The sequence below is a fragment of the Leopardus geoffroyi genome, chromosome B4, assembly GCF_018350155.1.
Source record: "Leopardus geoffroyi isolate Oge1 chromosome B4, O.geoffroyi_Oge1_pat1.0, whole genome shotgun sequence".
Lineage (NCBI taxonomy): Eukaryota > Metazoa > Chordata > Mammalia > Carnivora > Felidae > Leopardus > Leopardus geoffroyi.
In genome coordinates, this window is record NC_059341.1 from 93058098 (window position 1) to 93076913 (window position 18816).

Genomic DNA, 18816 nt, shown 5'->3' on the forward strand with positions numbered 1-18816 from the left:
AAAAAAAAAAGGAGTTTGTTTCTGCTGAGACAAACTGTTAGTGTACGTTCTCAGGCTTTGTGACATTTTTTTTTCCTGAGGAGGGATGTGTGTGGTCCTGGAACCGTTTTAATTCTGTTTCCGGCGGTAGGTAGGACAGCCCATGTATTCGTTATAACATGTTTATGGAGTGGCTCTTTATTTCTCGATGCTGGGTATACAATGGGGGACAAAGCGGACGCTGGTGTCTCACTGAATTTGGAGAGAAAAGTGGGACCCAGACATTACACCGACAGACCCGAAAAAAATATCTACAGATTATTGTTGGAGGTAATCCACTACCGTGAGGAAAGCAATAGGAGACAAAGGAGCCGGGATTCTCATTCAGATTGCGGGAGTGTGTTAATTTCTTAGGGCTGCTGTAACCAAGCACCAAGAACAGAGAGGCTGAACCAACAGAAATTTGTTATTTCACGCTTCTGGAGGCTACCAGTGTGAGATCAAGGCTTCAGTAGGATTGGTTCCCTTTGAGGGTCATGAGGAGAATCTGTTTGGTGCATCTCTCCTATCTCCTGGTGGTTGGCTAGCCATCCTTGTGTCGCTGGGCTTCTGGAAGCATCACCCTGATCCCTTCATGTGGTGCACATTTGTGTCCAAATTTCCCCTTTTTATAAGGACACTAGTCATATTGGATCAGGAACTCACCCTACTCTAATATGACCTCATCACACCCAAGAGATAGGGCAGGAGGCTTTTCTCTTAAACCATTTGTAGTTTGCCATTAATGTAACCCTCTAGCTTGGTCTTTCTAATCACAGGGCAGAGAATGGAGATCTGGCCAGCGTGACAGATTCATGTAATTTTCTGTCATGTCAGCATTGTGCAGTAACTGTAGAAACTAAGGAAAGTATCACCTGAGTGTTCACTTATTCATTCATTCAACCAGTGCTATAGGCCAGCACGGTGCCAGCCGATGGCCATCCACTCAAGTGATAGGAAAGGTATTTAATCACAACTGATGGCAAGGCACCGACCCAAATTGACCACATCAGTAAACGGCTGGTATGGGCCCCCAGTGGCAAATGTATGGGGTACCAGCCATGACTATAATAGTCAACACACAGCAACTATCCTAAATCCCGTGAAGCCGGCAGCTGACTAACAGAAACATGCCATGTGCGCGCGTGTCCAACAGCTGCGTTAAAAAGGAGCAAGAAACCAGTGAAGTTAATCTTAGTCTATTTTATGAATCCCAGTACATCAAAACTCTCTTTTCAACCTGTGACCAATATAAAGATTAAGAATGCAATATATTACATTCTGTTTTAAGACTTAGTCTTCAATATCTGGTGTGCCATTTAATACACTTAGAGCACATCTTAACTCGGATGAGCCACATTTCAAGTGCTCAACAGCGACATGTGGTTAGTGGCTACCATGTTGAACAGCTCCGACCCACGGGGTGAATGCAGGGGGCTAGTTCTCACTTACAAAGAGATCTAGATAAGAAAAAAGGTCCTCTGAGGGCACAAAAATATATACACCAGAGGGAGCACACAGTGGGAGGAAGACGTTAAAATACTAAATGAATATATTTTTCATTTCTTTTTCCTCCAACTGGAAATCATGTTTTCCTACAGCCTTTCTGTCAGTATGATTCCCCAGAAAGCAGTGAATATAAATAACACTTTGGGGAGAAGGAAATAATCTGGGGCGAGCCTCCATCAAATAAGACAAAGAAGTAAAAGCAGATGTTTCTGATCTAAGGAGGAGACAAGTAGACGGCAGAGAGGATGAGACGAAGGGGGTAGAGTGAGATATCGGTGTCTGTGCTTTCTCCTCCTCTCTTAGGGCTGAGGGGTGAGGTATCCACGCACCCATGTAAGCATGAGGGGACATAATGGAATTGAAGGTAGTGGCCTGCTTCCATGGGAATAGCCTAGGGAAGAATGCAAGCTTCTAGACACCCTGTATTTAAGTGGACACCATATCCAAAAAAGGAGAAAAGGCAGTAAAGTGGAATGGGGTGGGGGACAGGGAGAGAAAGAGAGTGACAGAGAGACAGCCTGAGGCCATGGGGAACCACAGCCTTCGGGAGACCTCAGAGCACCTATGTGCCCTGATGAAGGGACTTGGAGGTGCTCAGAAGCCAGAGAACCACAGAGGTTTGGGGTCAGAGAAACTGGTGCAGAATTTGAGGACCTGTCTTAACTGGAGGCAAACAGTTGGGATCATAGACTGTAGCCTATTGAGACATCGGCTCAATGCCCCTTAAGGCTTGAAGGGAGACAAGGGACCTCAGAGGATGTTGTGGAGGCCCACAGAAGATCAGCCATTCTTCAAACACCCGCAAAACCTGGAGCACATGCCGATAACCACTGTTGAGGTGTGTTTGCATTGGTCAGGGTCTAGTCAGGAAGGCAGAACCCACCACAGGTAGTAGAGGGTATTTATTAGGGACACTGGTTAGAGAGGTGTTGGGAGAGTTTAATAGGGGAAAGGGTGAGGCAACCCTGCAATTCACAAAGGCAGGAAGCCACCATTTCTTCCAGGGCCTCACTAGCGCCCTGTAGGGAGGATGTCAACCCAACTACTCAGTATTTCTCTGGCTGGTTGGCAGGGAGCAAGGGAAGGAGAACGGAGGTGTTTGAAGAATAGGAGAGGTTGATAAAAAGAAGTGAGAGTGAATGCGAGGTGTGAGCTGGTTGTTACATCAGGGCGGGTAGGAGCAGCCATGGAAACTTTCGGAACAGCAGCCAAGGGGGCGTGGTCTTGGAGCAGGCTCTTGGCTTGCTTAAGTGTGGGGTGGCCCTGCCCTTGAGGTGCCACTCCACCCTGGGGAGCTGAGGACTTGGGCTCAGTGCTCTCCGCTTATCTCAAGTGTATCTCAAGTGTGATGGAGAGCCAGCTGTGTTTGTTCACGTTTCTAGGAGCCAAGCTACCTGGGAGGCCATTCTTGCCAGTCAAACTACCTAGGGGGTCTGGCAGCAGCATTTCCGAAGATGCTGTGGATGTTGGCAATTCTTATTCTTCTAAAACACTTGTTCCCAGAGGCTACCAGTGAGGCTCTAATTGAGGGAGGGCGTGAAGAAGCTTTGAGGAAAAATTCTCACTGTGCTTTAGAGGAGACTGTGCTTATCACTGGGAAATATCACTGGGGGTGATATTTTAAGAGGAAACGCTGGAGTCTAAAATTCTGGTTTCCCAGTGATATCCTCACCCAACTTCATCTGAAGGGAAAACAATTCTGAGCAAAGGTCATCTGGTACTTTTGGAGGAAACTTTTGATGATTTTATTTTCTGCTTTGAGCTATAAGGATTAGAAGGGGGGAAAAAAAACCCATTAGACACAAGAGAAACAAAAAGAAGAAATAGTTTCATAAATGGTAATAGATATTTCCCACCACACTGATATGAAAATACTGTCTCTGGCACTTTCAAAGCCAAGGTCAAAGATTTTATTTCAAGGAAAAATGATAAATGATTCAGAAATCATTCAGCTAATAGATTCTCTATGTCTTTCCATTTCTTCCCCTGTCTGTGCTTTTCCTTTTCTCATTAAGCTCTCCACCAGTGTTGGAGTCATCATAATTATGTTCTAGTATCTGTAAAACTGGTTGGCTTTCTTGTTTATCGATATCTTTGATAAAATATTTGCGGTAAGACAGGTTGAGAAAGATGACAGAAAGTAACATCTAGGTTCATAGATGATCTATGATCCTAATGCAAACAATTCCCAGTTTCTGCAAGTCGAATTACTTTTGCAATTTGTAACGCAATGGGTTTTTTCTTATATGAAGAAGGATATTCCTTTGTCACAAATTCCGACTTTAGGGGGAAAAAAACGTTAAAGTTATTGAACTATTACAGTTATTACAGTTTTGTGAAATAAAACTTTGGTTTTGGTACTTTGCACTGATATTTCTTGGAGTCAGAGTGATGGTGCTAAGGGAGGAAAAAGTGTAGCCCAAGGGTCTCCAGGAGAAAAAGCACCCACAGTGTAAGAGTCATCTCCCCCCAAAGAAGCGACACTTAGGAATGACCACCTTGGCCATTGTGCCAATAAGGGCTCCCGTTAATACAATAATTTAAAGGGTATGGGTGCCAAGCCTGTCCTCACCCTAAATGCCTCTCCTATACAACAGGATTTCTTCTGTTTGATTTGCTGCCTGAAATTCTGCCAACGTGTTCTTTTGAATGAACACTCTGGGCTTCCTTTTAAAATGCAAATATCTCTAGATGGGTTAGGCAGTTACTGCCAAATAAGAATTGATTTAACTGGATTGCTTTCCAGCAACCTAAGCCTTCCTGGAGATTATAATGCACATCAGGGAAGGACAGGATTTTGGAGTTTCTGTGGGTGGAGTAGGGGAAGGGGAAGATTGCCAAGACACATTTAGGCAGCATGAAAGAGCAAGGAAGGCAGTTGACTTATGGGAAATTTTGCCCAGAACTTAGCCTGTTGCCTCTTCAAACTTTACTTCCAGAAAGCATATCCCTGATTGGCAGAGCAAATAAAAACTTCTTTGGGACTCCCATTTTCAGTTGACCGAATAAATATTTTTGAAGCCACCATGAAGGGCTAAGATATTGAGTGAGGCGAAAGTGGCATTCCATGAGCACCTATTATGTGACATGAGATTTGCATATATTATTTTACTTCATCTCCTCAGAACCCATTTGGCAGGTGATAAAACCTAAATCCAGAGAATGTTCAGCCACGGGGTGGGGAGTGGCAGAGCTGGAATTCGAATCTAGTTCCTCATGTCCTCCACGAGCCTGAACTCTTAGGTATCAAATTTCTGAATTTTTATTTGGTCTGTGTGTCTAGAAGAGAGCTAACGGGATTTTTTTTTTTTTTTTTGGGGCTTGGTCATAGGACACGTGTATATCTATTTTTATTAAATATACTATCAAAAGCTTTTCATAGTGTTTAAGCCAATTTTCACTCCCACTAACAGGGTATGAGAGGGATTGTCAGTGTTTATTTTTAAATTCAGATATAATTGACTTTTTTTATCCTATATTTGTTTCAGGTGTACAACATGATTTATTGCAAAATGATTACCACAATAAGTCTGGTTCACACCCATCACCACACGTAGTTAACGGTTATTTTCCTGGAATCTTCTTTTTATAGAATGCGTAGAGCTTTTCTAAAAAAAAACACTGAGAAATTACATGAGGGGGAAATACGAAAGGAAATCTAATACCAGGTCTTGTATGTCTCCCTAGGGCAAAATTATCTCCTGTCATAATGTTAGAAGATTTAGATGCAAATAACCTGAGCATGGGACATGAGCTCTCACAGCTGATGGACATACGTGCTGCCACTTAGAAGCATTGAGGACATTTTGTTAAAATGGTGAAGAAAATATATATTGTTACAAGCAAAAATATATTTAATGAAGTTGTAATGCCGTGTGAAGAATCCATATTTCAGAACAAGCCTGGCAGAAGAGTAATACTTTCTTTTAATTGAAGTAATTTTTTACTTTTTCCATGATAATTTTAACGTGTCAGTACACAATAGGAATAACTTTATTCCCTGGCTAATTGGAACGTGTAATTCTGAAAGAGACATAGATCATCTTAATTAGAAATAAGGTTTATGATGTTGAGATAATGGCCTTTGGTTTAGTAATTTGGAGCAAGGTAATTTAGAATAGAAACAGAAGCTTGACCCTGGCTTGCTTCCGGTTCAGGTCTGTTGGTGCACGTGGTTTATTCGCCTTCCAAATGAAGCTCCGCTCTGCAGAGCCTGGGCCAGGCCAAGGCAAGACCTTGCAGGAAAGAGGTAGTGGTCCTGTTGCTGAGTCCTCCCTTCTCTGAGCTGTGATTCCACCGCTCGGTGCTCCCTCGCACCTGCTTCATAAGTATCCCGGGCCTTCAAGGAATCTGTGAGTCTGCCAGTCACTGACATTCGGGATACACTCTCCTCCCTCTCTTCCTCCTCCTCCTCTCATCCACTCAACTTAAACTCTAACACAGGTATGCTGCTCCTACCTAGTTTGAAAGGAAGGACTGGACTACGCCCAGAACCACAGAGGAAGGGTCAGGGTTTTTGCAGTGACCCAAAATACCAAGCCCGGGCAGAGGTCAAACTGTGCATCACCCACCATGCTCTGCCCTTTTCTTGGCCAAGTGGCGCCATTTTTCCCACTGTGTACCCTGTGGGGACTGAGGCAGCCCATGGGGACCTGTATGTAATTCATGCACCCAGAGGGAGTTTCTTGTGCTGTTCTGTACAAGAGCCCCACATGGCAGGCAGTGGCTCCACCTAAATTAATTATTATCACAGTGACATAGACCTTTAAGGATTTTATTTCAAAATGCCCTTATAGACATGATCTCACTTGAAAATTACAATAACCTAGTGACTGAAAATGGGTCAGGGACCATTTATCTCTATGGTGCAGACGAAGAAGGTGTGGTTTGGATTGAATAACTTTTCTAAAGTCCTAGATCTTGATCTTGAACCTTGTGCTTGTAACTTTATTTATTTATTATGTAAAAATGTTTAATGTTTATTTATTTACTTTTGAGAGAGAGAGAGAGAGAGAGAGAGAGAGAGAGAGAGAGAGAAAGTGCACAAGCAGGGGAGGGACAGAGAGAGAGAGGGAAACAGAATCTGAAGCAGGCTCCAGGCTCTGAGCTGTCAGCACAGAGCCCCACGTGGGGCTGGGAATTCACAAACCTTGAGATCATGACCTGAGCTGAAGTCAGACGCTTAATTGACTGAGCCACCCAGGTGCCCCAAAAGCATTTGAGAATACAGAACTAAAAGTTAATTTCCATCACTACCCCACATTTTCTGCTGTCTTTTTTGTAATTCCTACCACCTGTCCCTCCCTGTCCCTCCCTTCTCTCTCACACATATCCCTGAGCAACCAGCGATCTGCTTTCTGTCACCGTAGATAAGTTTGCATTGACAATTTTACAGAAGTGGAATCATGTAGCATGTGCCCTTTCTTGTTTGGCCTCTGTTACTCAGTGTCATTAGTTTGAGATTTATCCATATTGTGCCAAGTATGCCCCATTTGGTTATCCCTCTATTAATGGGCATTTGGGTTGTCTTCAGTTTTTGGCCATTACAAATAAAACCTATGAACATTTTTTGGGCAATTTATGGACATTTATGTCTTTGTATGGACGTATGCTTTCCTTTCTCTTGAGTTAATACCTAGGAATAGAATGGCTGGGTTCAGAAAAGTTGCTCACTCCAGCTGCTGCATGGAACGGAAACCCTCTGGTGGACGAGTTGCGCACAGCCCGTTTTGTACCCAGACGTTGGTGGGAGTCTGTCTCTTTAGTCTGAAAGTTTTGCTCTTTGATGATTCTGCAGTGTTAAACTCTCTAACTTTCAGACCCATGCAAATTCAAAATCTGAGAACTATCTTCGGGAGGAGACCAGTTGTATTTTTGCAGCCTCCTTCTTTCCAGTAGGATTTTGCCTTCTATGCAACAAAAGACTGAGGGCAGCCAATGATCCCTGGTAAAACCTAGTCCTGCATTTGGGTCTCCTGTAGTTTTCAGTCTGCTGGATGTGTGTGAACACAAAAAGCTCTGCTGGTTTCACTCTACCTGGGCCAAGCTCAATCACTGGTCTCTCACCAATGGCATTTATCTCTTGGCGAGTGCCCCAAAGGAAGAAAACAGGTGGTTACGGTCAACTCACCTAGGAAGAGTTTTCCCTACTCTGGATGGGATTTTTGAGTTAATCTAAACCTCATTGCCGTGCTCGCTTCGGCAGCACATACACTAAAATTGGAACGATACAGAGAAGATTAGCATGGCCCCTGCGCAAGGATGACACGCAAATTCGTGAAGCGTTCCATATTTTTCTGATGCATAGGGGCACTTGTACCCCAACGTTCATAGCAGCACTCTCAACAATAGCCAAATTATGGAAAGAGCCTAAATGTCCATCAACTGATGAATGGATAAAGAAACTGTGGTTTATATACACAATGGAATACTACGTGGCAATGAGAAAAAATGAAATATGGCCTTTTGTAGCAACGTGGATGGAACTGGAGAGTGTGATGCTAAGTGAAATAAGCCATACAGAGAAAGACAGATACCATATGGTTTCACTCTTATGTGGATCCTGAGAAACTTAACAGGAACCCATGGGGGAGGGGGAGGAAAAAAGAAAAAAAGAGGTTAGAGTGGGAGAGAGCCAAAGCATAAGAGACTCTTAAAAACTGAGAACAAACTGAGGGTTGATGGGGGTGGGAGGGAGGAGAGGGTGGGTGATGGGTATTGAGGAGGGCACCTTTTGGGATGAGCACTGGGTGTTGTATGGAAACCAATTTGACAATAAATTTCATATAATAATAATAAAAAAAAAATAAACCTCATCGCCTCCAGAAAACTCTAATATCTTAAAATAATGTGAGGTTTTTTTTTTTTTTTTGCAGTTTGTCTTTTGTTTATTGCAGTGGGAATGTTGGCCCTCTGTAACCTGTGACATTCTATTTTACATTTAATAGTGCTGATGTTGGTGGTTGGAGACCTACACCTTCAAATACCAATGTAGTTTACACAAGACAAGGCAATATACTTGCTTAGCCTATGTAAATTGTGTATTAATCTACAACTGAGGATTTAAGGTCTAAATACATTACCAGAGAATGCACAAGAAGACAAAATCTTAGTTTAATCAGCTGCTGAGAATGAAAAATATTCCAAATTCAGTTTGCCATTGGTCATAAAAGTGTCCACACAGTTAAATCGAAATGTATCCAATTCCAAAAGTGTGATTTTTATGAGTGCCTTTTTTCAAAAACGTTAAGTTTGGGAAGCATGCTCTCTAGTCCCTCTCTATTAGATTTGAAATTCAATTTTTAAAACAGGGAAAGAAAAAAAGGTCGAGAAATGATCTTTTGAAGAAGTTCATTCCCTGCTGATTGAACTTCTTTAATTAATTTTTTTTTCATCTTTTCAAACTATTCGTTACGGGGATATAACTTTACAGTTACAAAATTGCACCCATTTAACATTTATATTTCAGTGAGCTTTGACAAATGTATGTACCTGGGCAACTGTCCTCACTGTCAAAATACAGAACAATTCTCAGATGTTCCCACCTTTTATTAGTCTGTTGCAGACCTTCTACTGCAGCAAGTACATTTCCTTCCTTTCTCACATAAATTGCTGTTTCTGACTCAAGCATCTACACAGATCATCACTTACTGCTTCTTCTACTCACCCCTCAAAGACTTTCCTGACTGAGTCCTCTGATCTGTTCCCTCCTTTTTGTTAGAGCCCTCTAAATGCTTATGAGACGAGGCCTCAGAACTGTTTTAAGGGAGGCATGTCGGTATGTTACTTTGTAAAGCTGTTCTCCATGTGATTCATTTTTCTCCACCCTCATGGCCCCTCCAGGAGCCAGAGGGGCTGTTTCTCTTGAAATCCCCCAGAGTGCTCTTTACTATATTTTCTTCTTTCAATGCTATTAATAGAAGCAATTTGCAGAATGTAAATGAACTTCACTTTCCAAAGTCCTAGACGTACCCTAGGGAGCCTCTGTGGGCTTTATTCTGTGCAGAGAGCTCTGAGCACACATTTGCAATACACGGTGCCGTTAGCTCATCCAACCTTTCAGCGTAATTTCATACCTGACTAGTATGGGATTGTTTTTTACAAAAGCACTGACCCACAGCAGTGGCAGCATCTGTCTACTGGTGTGTTGAACACTAAATTGGAATTTTAATGGCTAATAATTAACTAGAATAATATCTCATTTGGACAGAAGCCATTTAATTCTCTCCTGTGAGCTCAAATATTATTTGGGTAACTATCAAGGCCAGGGAAGTCAGAGGAAAATTTTATTATGATGTTTTAAGTAAGAAAGGTAAAATAAGAAATTAAGATTTTATGAAAATCCTTCTTAACAATAATAACCATTCTGAAATGGTGTTGATTGATGCAAAATGATTTTGCTATTGAAATACTATCCCAGGTTTCTGCTATTTTCAAGCCAAGCGAGGCTCAAAGAAATAATATTGGCCCTTATACCTATAATGCTACTACACATTTGAGTTTTTGATAGATTCTAAGGAAAATCTAGAGAAATAAAATTCACCAGTTTTATTTAAGCCTAGTACCAATAACTTTCTTTTATAATATCTTATGAGAATGCTTGCTAAGTCCCCTCTTTGCTTTCCCCTTCTGGTAGGGGTAGCCTTAAGTGAAGAGACTAGAAACTGACAATGACAAAACACAAAGAGAAAGAAAGAGTGTGAGAAAAGATCTGTGTAATCCCTGACCAATGTAATCAACTGATGAATCATCCGGAGTTGGTAGAGGTCAAGGACTTAAAGCAGGACATGAAGATTTATTAAGAACATCCTAAAGCCAGGGGCTTTCCATGTGGTGCCTCATTTAACTCTTTACCACTCTGTACATATAGGATCTCTCTATATAACAGGATCTATCTGTATCTGTATCTATATCTGTATCTATCAATATCTGTATCAGTGCCTCTATCTGTCTGTATCTAGATCGATCGATCGATCTATCTATCTATCTATCATCTGTATTATTTTGGAGATGAAGAAACCGAGACTCAGAGCAGTTTAACTTACTAGATAAGGCCACAGAGATCCAGAGTCAAAACCCTTATTTTCTGACTCAGAGGCTCATGTCACTGCTGCCCACATCCATGTCTAGCTTCTCACAGTCATCAAATGGTGGCAAGGAAGCAAACGTTGCCTCTTAGCGCCTCGCTCTTTGCCAGCATACATGTGAGCAGCAGACCCAGATATGGTAACCTCACTCTTTTGATATTTCCATTTGCTTGACAAGTTGACTTATCTGAAACGTTTCTTGATCGATTCAAAGAGAAATGCATCGGTCCTCGGAGAGTAAGCACCGTTCCTCCTTTCCCTAGGCACTGGCAGGGACTGTCACCTGGCTGTGACACCTCCCAGCCTTCCTAGTTGTGGCTTTTAGGAAGCTTCCTCCTAAGGTGAGCGTTGAGACTCCAGGCCTCAACGCTGCCTTGAGACTGACAGAGGTGGACTCTGTGGGTGACAGAAACCCAGTTAATACACCGAGCACACAAAAACGGTCTCTAAGCGCTGGAAACGGGGCCAGGTGGCAATGACAGAGACAGATGTGCTTTGTCTGCCCTCTGGGTGTCCGCTTTGCCCTGTCCTAACAGCTTCCTTCTCACACTGTCACTGTCACGCGCGTGCTCTCTCTCTCTCTTTTCCTTTTCAAGCAGTGTCATTTGCATTCACACCGTGAAAGGCAGTTTTACAGGTTAGGGCATGTCAGGAATACAAAGTTGTGGAGGTGGAAGGTGTGAGTCCAGTGAGATTTACTTTTACTTTTATGAAATCGATTATGTAAAGCAATTTATTTGGTCGCCACTTGGTTCTGAGGATGGAAAGCTATAGATGAGTGCAAAGTTAGGAACGCCCGATGAATGTAAGTTGTCTGTGTTACACGAGGGGCGGTGGGAGTCCTCCTTAATAGCTGTCATAATACTAACAGTTCAAATTTGTGCGTGCTCACTGCGGGCAAGAAATTGTGCTAAACTTATCAGGTTATTTGGTTATAACATCATCTTTTTTGAGATAGATACTGTTGTATTCACTTAAAGGTAAAGAAACTGACATTTAGAGAGCTTAAGTAATGCAGAGGCACATGGGCACTAGGCGACAGAGCTGGGACAGGAAGCAAGGTTTGTCTGACTTGGGAGTCTGTGCCTTTAGGCACCACACTGTTTCTTCTGTCACTTTATGGTAGAAAGAGTGTAGTAAGCCAAAGGCCCCCAAGCTGCAAGTTGTTAATTTTCTCATTCTGGGTCACCGGCAGAACCACAAATAGAATCCAGATTTTTGAGTCTTGGTCCATTGAAAGCTAATTGGCTGCTTTTGCTTCTTTGGAAAGCGTTTCCTTTTTCACTGTTTCAGGAAATAGATCCGGAGTAAAACATATACCAATAGGAATTATTTTTTTAAAACTGCGCACAAAATGCATGCTTGTGCATTTGGTTACTCTATAGTCCACTCTGGTGAGCAGAATGCAGAATGCCCAAACCCAGGCCAGGCTAGGTCCACCTCAGAACTCTCTTTGTCTTCATGTCAACACCACGTCAACACAGAGAGGGCAGCTCAGAGCCCTGGAAGTCTCCTTATTGGTCACTAGTGATTTTATCACAAAGAGACATCTCAGTGGGAAAGCAGGCATACTGGGTTTCAGAGCCCACCCATCTTTCTAATCTTTTCCTCAGCAGTAGGTAAGGCTGAGGAATCGTTGCTGCCGTAGGATTTCATGCTTGCTGTTGGTTCCAAAGGCAGAGACATTATCACGAATTCCAATAAACCAAATCCTGTTAAGTTGTGCTGTTTTTGGGTTACCTCTTTCAAATTTCACTTAGGAACTATGACTGAGAGACATTACACAATATATATTATTTGTCATCACGTTTGTTATAAATGGGATCCAAGCTGTGAACAAAATGCTCGAAGGCCATAAACCATGGCTTCCTTAAGGTCTACCATAACTGTTGGCATTTCTGACTGAATTCACTCAATTTCCACTGCAAGGCTTTGTGAAAAGTAATACTGTATCCATTCCTGGGACTTTGAGAAAGCATTTGAGACTTTCCAACATTCAATTTAGGTACCTAAAGGTTACTTCCAAAAGTGGGTCTCTTTCCTATAAAAGCTCAGTGTAAGCTGAGGTCAAATGCATTTGACTGAATTTTTAAGCCTTTCTTTTGTCTCTCCAAACTGACTGGCTTTGTGTTTAAAAAACCCCACGCATTTCTATGATACAATGACTTTCCTGCACTCTAACAGTGTGTAAATGGCAGAAAAATGTCACACAATTAGATGTTCAGTGTGACCCTCACTTTATAATGGATATGGATTTCATTTTTAGAGTGAACATAGACTTTATGGATCTATCTCTATATCCCAGTAAATGGGAGTGGAAAGGAGAGCAATTGAATCAAAGATGATTTTGGTAAGAAAACCAAATAGGGAATAGGATTTGGAAAACAGGAACTTCTCACTGGAGATTAGTTCATTAGTTTCCTACTGCTGCTGTAGCAAATTACCACTATCTTAGTAGCTTCAAACAACATCCATTTCTTTTCTTTCAGTTTTGTGGGTTAGATGTCTGGTAGGCTCATCTTATGGTCCCACAGGCTAACATCAAGGTGTCAGTAGGGCTGTGCTCCTTCCTGGAGGCTCTTCGGCCAGAATCTCTCCCTCTAGTCTCATTCAGGTTGTTCGCTCAATCTGGTTCTTTGCTGTTGAAGAACTGAGGCCTTCGTTTTCTTGCTAGCTGCCCACAGGAGGTTTTACTCAGCTCCTAGAGCCACCCGCATTCCCTGGCTCATGGTTCCCTTCCTCCATCTTCAAAGCCAACAAAAGTGGCTCAGATCTTATGACACTTCATATCTCTCAGACCTTCGTTCCATCCTGCCTCATCTTCTCTTTGCTGCTTTCTACTGCTACATCCCACTGACTGCAGCCAGAGACATAGCTCTCCTTTAAGGGCTCCACTGATTATATTTGGCTCATCCAGATAATCCAGGATAATCTCCCTATTTTAAGATCTGTAAATGTAATTACATCTGCAAAGTTGGTTTTTTTTTCCCACAACAATACCTAGATTTGTGTTTGGTTGAATAATCTTGGAGGGCCATCTTTAGAGTTCTGTCTACCATAGCAGTGAATATAGCAGAGGTCACCCATTAGTGTCTCCTTGGCCAGATGTGGATGGGTGGCAAGGTTTGATTTAGAATTCCACATCACTGCTGCCTCTAATATTTTTAGTTTGTAAGAAGAAGACCATCAGATGATCAATAAATTATGTAGTCAGTACACAGAAATAGATTTTAATGTAACCAAAGGGAATTTACATATATACTGAAATGAGAAATCACTTGTGTGTTTATAAAGTCACTGGAAATACGTTGCAGGAGGTCATGGAGAGGACAGGACCAGGGAACCAGACCCAGGCAGTTGGAGGCTACTCAACCCTCCCCTGTCCTTGGAATGTACCTTCTGCCCATGGTTCTTACAGCCAGAGCTGTTTTCAAGGATGCAGCCTTGAGAGAGCAATGTGTTGTTAAGACCATCTGGACAGTATATGTGACTGGACCCAGTTAAGGTCTCTGTATAAACTTTTGAGATGTGGCAGGTGGTGTGGAGATCTATTTGTCTTGTGGCCACCCACAAGGAGACTGGTAAGTTCCCTGCTTATTAAAACTGCCACCTACCAATCTGGAGTGGCCTGCCTCTTTCTCAGGTCTCTCCTTACCCTCTGTGTGTTGGGCCAGTTTCAGATTTTACCCGGGAATCTTCTGAGGTTTCGAACCAACAATATATATACATAAAGTAGAATCCATAGATAATCTTTCTCTGTTTAGCCCAGACGTACCAAGACTCCAAAGGTATCTGTAGAGGGTCAGCATTGCCTTAGCTCTCAGAGTGCTGACTCCCTCATCTGACACAGCCCACTAGGGATCAGGTTAGAGCTGGAGATGGCTTTACTAATGACCTCATGTGGGGCAGTGGGATTGAGAAAGTGATGACTTAGAACTGAGGTCTCCTGGCACATTGAAGCTGAACCTCAAGGAAGCTGAAAGAATAAGGTAGTGGAGAAAGACTCCCAGGGCTGGGAGGGAGGCGGTTTCTCTGTGGTTAGTAGACGATAAAGGAAAGGGAGACCCTGAGAAGTGGGGCATTTTTCTGATGTTCCCTAAATTCCTAAGCCAATGTTTTGGACAGATCCCAGTGACTTTTCCATTTGCCCATCTCTGTGTTCACAGTTCTCATCCTTCAATCCACACTAGGAAGGTTGCAAGGGCTAAGGCAACAGAAAAAGCACATTTACAAATGAACATGATGTAAACTATTCTAGGCAAATAAACATTCACATGGTTTTCGCTTAGCTGAGGGCTCTCATGAATTACGGATTAAGTACGATGAAATATGGAAATGAAAATTTAGGACACTTTCAGCCAATAGTCAAATACAATATACTCTCTGTAATCCAGTATATCCCATTACTTTTTTTTTTAATGTTTATTTATTTTGAAGGAGAGAGAGACAGAGTGTGAGCAGGGGTGGGGGGCAGAGAGAGAGGGAGACACAGAACCCGAAGCAGGCCCCAGGCTTTGAACTGTCAGGACAGAGCCTGGCGTGGGGCTCAAACTCACAAACCGTGAGATCGTAACCTAAGCCGAAGTCTGACGCTTAACCGACTGGGCCACCCAGGTGCCCCAAGTATATCCCATTTAAATTGCACTTTCCTTTTTGGCTGGTAGTTTATACTGAGGTGACTAATGTGTCTGATAATGACCTGGAGACACAACCCATGACTTCTGAATTGCCAAAGAAAGATGAAAACATGCTCAGTTTGGGTTTTAGAAATTATATGCATATTCTTTGGGAACTGACATTTAATGTTCCATACAAATGCTAAAACCTCTGATTTAACTAGAATGTTTGATTGACAGACTGCCCATTCTCTATATAGTGTGTCAGCTCTAGATTGCTATTGGGTTTTTAGCATTCCCTCTCTGTTTTCTTTGCACGATCCCATGGAAAGATTTTCACGAACAATGGCCATAGCTTGGCCCAGGTTCAGAGATTCAGGACAATCCAGTGGTGAAGTGGAGGGCTTGGTCCTGCCAGAACAGTGTCCCCAGGGTGCATGTCAGTGAGAGGTCTGTCAGCACATGGGTTGAAATTATATATATATGGTATTTAACATGGTAAAGCATTTTGAGGGATGTATATCATACTACAAGTAGTTGTGGATTTAAATTCTCTATATTCAAACACAGGGTCTATTAGCTTATTAGCTAATGTAATAGCTAATGTAATGTAATAATGTAATAACTTATTAGCTCTGTAAATCTGGGTAAGGTTACCTCTCTGAGCTTCAGTTTTTTCATTTGTAGAGTGAGAATAGCACTTCAAAACATTGATGTAAAAATTAAATGACACAAGTGATTGACACAGAAGCCCTCGGTAGGCCTTAGCTTTGATTATTGATGTGCAAATCCATCTACTCAATGCTTGTATTATAAAGGCTTGTGAGTAAGCACCAGTAAGGATGATTGTCTTTGGATAACTAAGTAGAGGAGAATTCTTTTTTGTTTTTAATTTTTTTTTTTATGTTTACTTATTTTTGAGAGAGCGAGAGACAGTGAGAGTGGGGAGGGGCAGAGGGAGAGGGAGACACAGAATCCGAAGCAGGCTCCAGGCTCTGAACTGTCAGCTCAGAGCCCGATACGGGGCATGAACCCACGAACCGCGAGATCATGACCTGAGCCAAAGTCGGACGCTTAACCAACCGAGCCACCCAGGCACCCGAAGGGAATTCTAATTTAAGCAGATTCAATATAAGAACGTCTTAATATTAAAAACAGTAAAAAGCTATGGTGAGGTTGTCTTGACCCCAAGGGCTGGGATACAACTGTCAGGACGGAAAGGAGAGCAAATCCACATGCCTTTGATCCTTCTGACCACCACCTGGACTGGGCTAGCAAGCTGACTAGTGAGAGTTCACTGAATCCCACTGCGTGTTTGACGACACTGTCTCATTCAATCCTTGCACGAGCTACTGGGGATACTATTATAATCGATCTCCAATTTACAGATGAAGAAACTGAGATTGAATAGTGTTCACTGTCACAGTCCCAAGCTAATAAATGGTGGGGCTGACATTGAAATCCCAGTCTTCGTCCACACGGTGAGTACGGCATCACCAAGGCGTATCACCTCTGACACATGCTCGGGGGTCACTCCTGCAGGCACTAAGGAAGCTGGGAAGAGACTTCCCACAGGGACAGCCTGGCCATTCTGACCCAAAGGACAAGTTCGCCTGGAGGCCCATAGAACAGGGTTATTCATTTGTAACTGTTTCATTATAATGGCACCTCCTTCATTTACTTAAGTAGTCAGATAAGTTTAAGGCAAATAATTATAATAATAGGCATCAAATATTGGCTTACTCTGTACTAGGTAGTACAAGCAGAACTTTACATATATTTAATCTCCATAATGACCCACAAAGTACGTATCATTATTCCCTTACTACAGATGAGTAGAAAGACTCAGGGAGGAGAAGTAACTTGCCCAAGGCACAAAGTGAGCTGTAGGAATGAGAAATGGTCAGTATCTCTGCAGTGTTCATATAAGACAGTGGGAATCAAGGGATCATCAAAGAGCTATCTAGAAAGCCAGCAGTTGCTGGCAAATGGGTCACTTCTGCCCCTCCAAACCTTGTGAATTCAGCCGTGGGTAGTTTGGGAAACTAAAAGTTCTTCTTGTGGTCAGAGGGGGAGCAGATGGCTTGAGAAAACCAAAATCACAAAGGACCTGAATAATAGTAGGTGCTCTATCAGAAAGAATTCAATAGCAGCTGCGTAACAAAATAATATAATACAAAAATATGCTCACAGTGATGGCATTCTTCTCTCTCACGTTTGATGAAATATTCATGACGTTTTCTCAGAAAGGCATGAGCGAGAATCACCTAGAGAGAAAAAGAAAAAAAACCGTGACTGTTTTAGGTTCGTTTGCAACTTGTCACCACAGATATTTGAAAGCCTTAAAGCTTTTTCAAGTTTGCCAGTTGACAGAGGAAACGATGATAAAAAAACAAAGTGAGGTTGAAGAGGACAGAACGCAAAAGCTGCTCACCAACACCACGCAGCTCACGTCCCACACCTTTTCCCCCCGGGTAGCTCAATCCACACAGATCGACAGCATTTAAACTTTTTTTCTGTTTTAAATTGCTTTTTAAAAACCCTCACAAAACAGGCTACATTAATGCTTAATTTAAACTTTCATTACAGAAAATGTATCAATGAGCAAGGTTTAAATTGATTAAAAAAAACCCCAAACCCTCCAAAAATGATGATTGATCAGTGAACAGCCTTTGACGTATGGCTCCCTTTTGAGATCTGGGGTGGAGTCAGTAGAAAACTGCACATGTGCATGAATGTAGATATTCTGGAGAGTGGCAATTTGTAGGCCTTCTCCTTGCTTGTAAGTTGGCAGGCCCTCCGTCCCATGAATAGGAAAGAGATGTCTCCTGCATTTCTTTCTTTTTCTTTTTAAATGCTTAAAAAAATGTTTATTCATGTCTGGACGACAGAGAGAGACAGAGCACAAGCAGGGTGGGGCAGAGAGAGAGGGGGACACAGAATCTGAAGCAGGCCCCAGGCTCTGAGCTGTCAGCACAGAGCCCAACGCGGGGCTCAAACTCAGGAACCGCAAGATCATGACCTGAGCTGAAGCCGGACACTCAACCGACTGAGCCACCCAGGTGCCCCTCTTTTTTTTTTTTTTTTTTAATGTTTTATTTATTTTTGAGAGAGAGAAAAAGAGCACGAGTGGGGGAGGGCAGAGAGGGAGACACAGAATCCGAAGCAGGCTCCAGGCTCTGAGCTGTCAGCACAGAGCCCGACGCGGGGCTCGAACTGTGAGATCATGACCTGAGCCAAAGTCAGGTGCTTAACCGACTGAGCCACCAGGCGCCCCAAGTCTCCCACATTTCAATGTTAGCCCTTCTTGCAGCTCTGCTTTAATCACAGATTTTCCAGAACGATGTGCTCTAAGCTTGTCCGTGTGGCACAAAAACCATTGCAAATGGGAGGCACGCTCAAGGAAGCCTTTAGAAACTTGTGGTCAAATCAGAAAAAGGAAGCCTTTGGATTGGCATTATTGTTATATCCCCAACATTATATAATAAGATAACCATAATAATAATAAGAGCAGCTACAATTGGTAGAGCACTTTACATGGGTCAGGCAGTAGGCCAGGTTCTTTAATCCAAGATCTCACTTCACTC

The 18816-nt window shown here is 42.6% G+C and overlaps 1 long non-coding RNA gene and 1 other non-coding gene across 3 annotated transcripts in view; one reads left to right on the top strand and one right to left on the bottom strand.

Annotated features, from left to right (window-relative positions):
• The window catches only part of LOC123591443, a 207057-nt gene that overhangs the window by 90567 nt on the left and 97674 nt on the right, over window positions 1–18816 (bottom strand). For both annotated transcript variants that reach the window (XR_006709324.1, XR_006709322.1), the window contains exon 9: window positions 17421–17496. This is a non-coding gene — a long non-coding RNA (uncharacterized LOC123591443). The remainder of the gene's footprint in view (window positions 1–17420; window positions 17497–18816) is intronic.
• On the top strand, window positions 7717–7823 carry LOC123592250. The gene has a single exon (XR_006709650.1). It is a non-coding gene; the product is annotated as a U6 spliceosomal RNA (small nuclear RNA).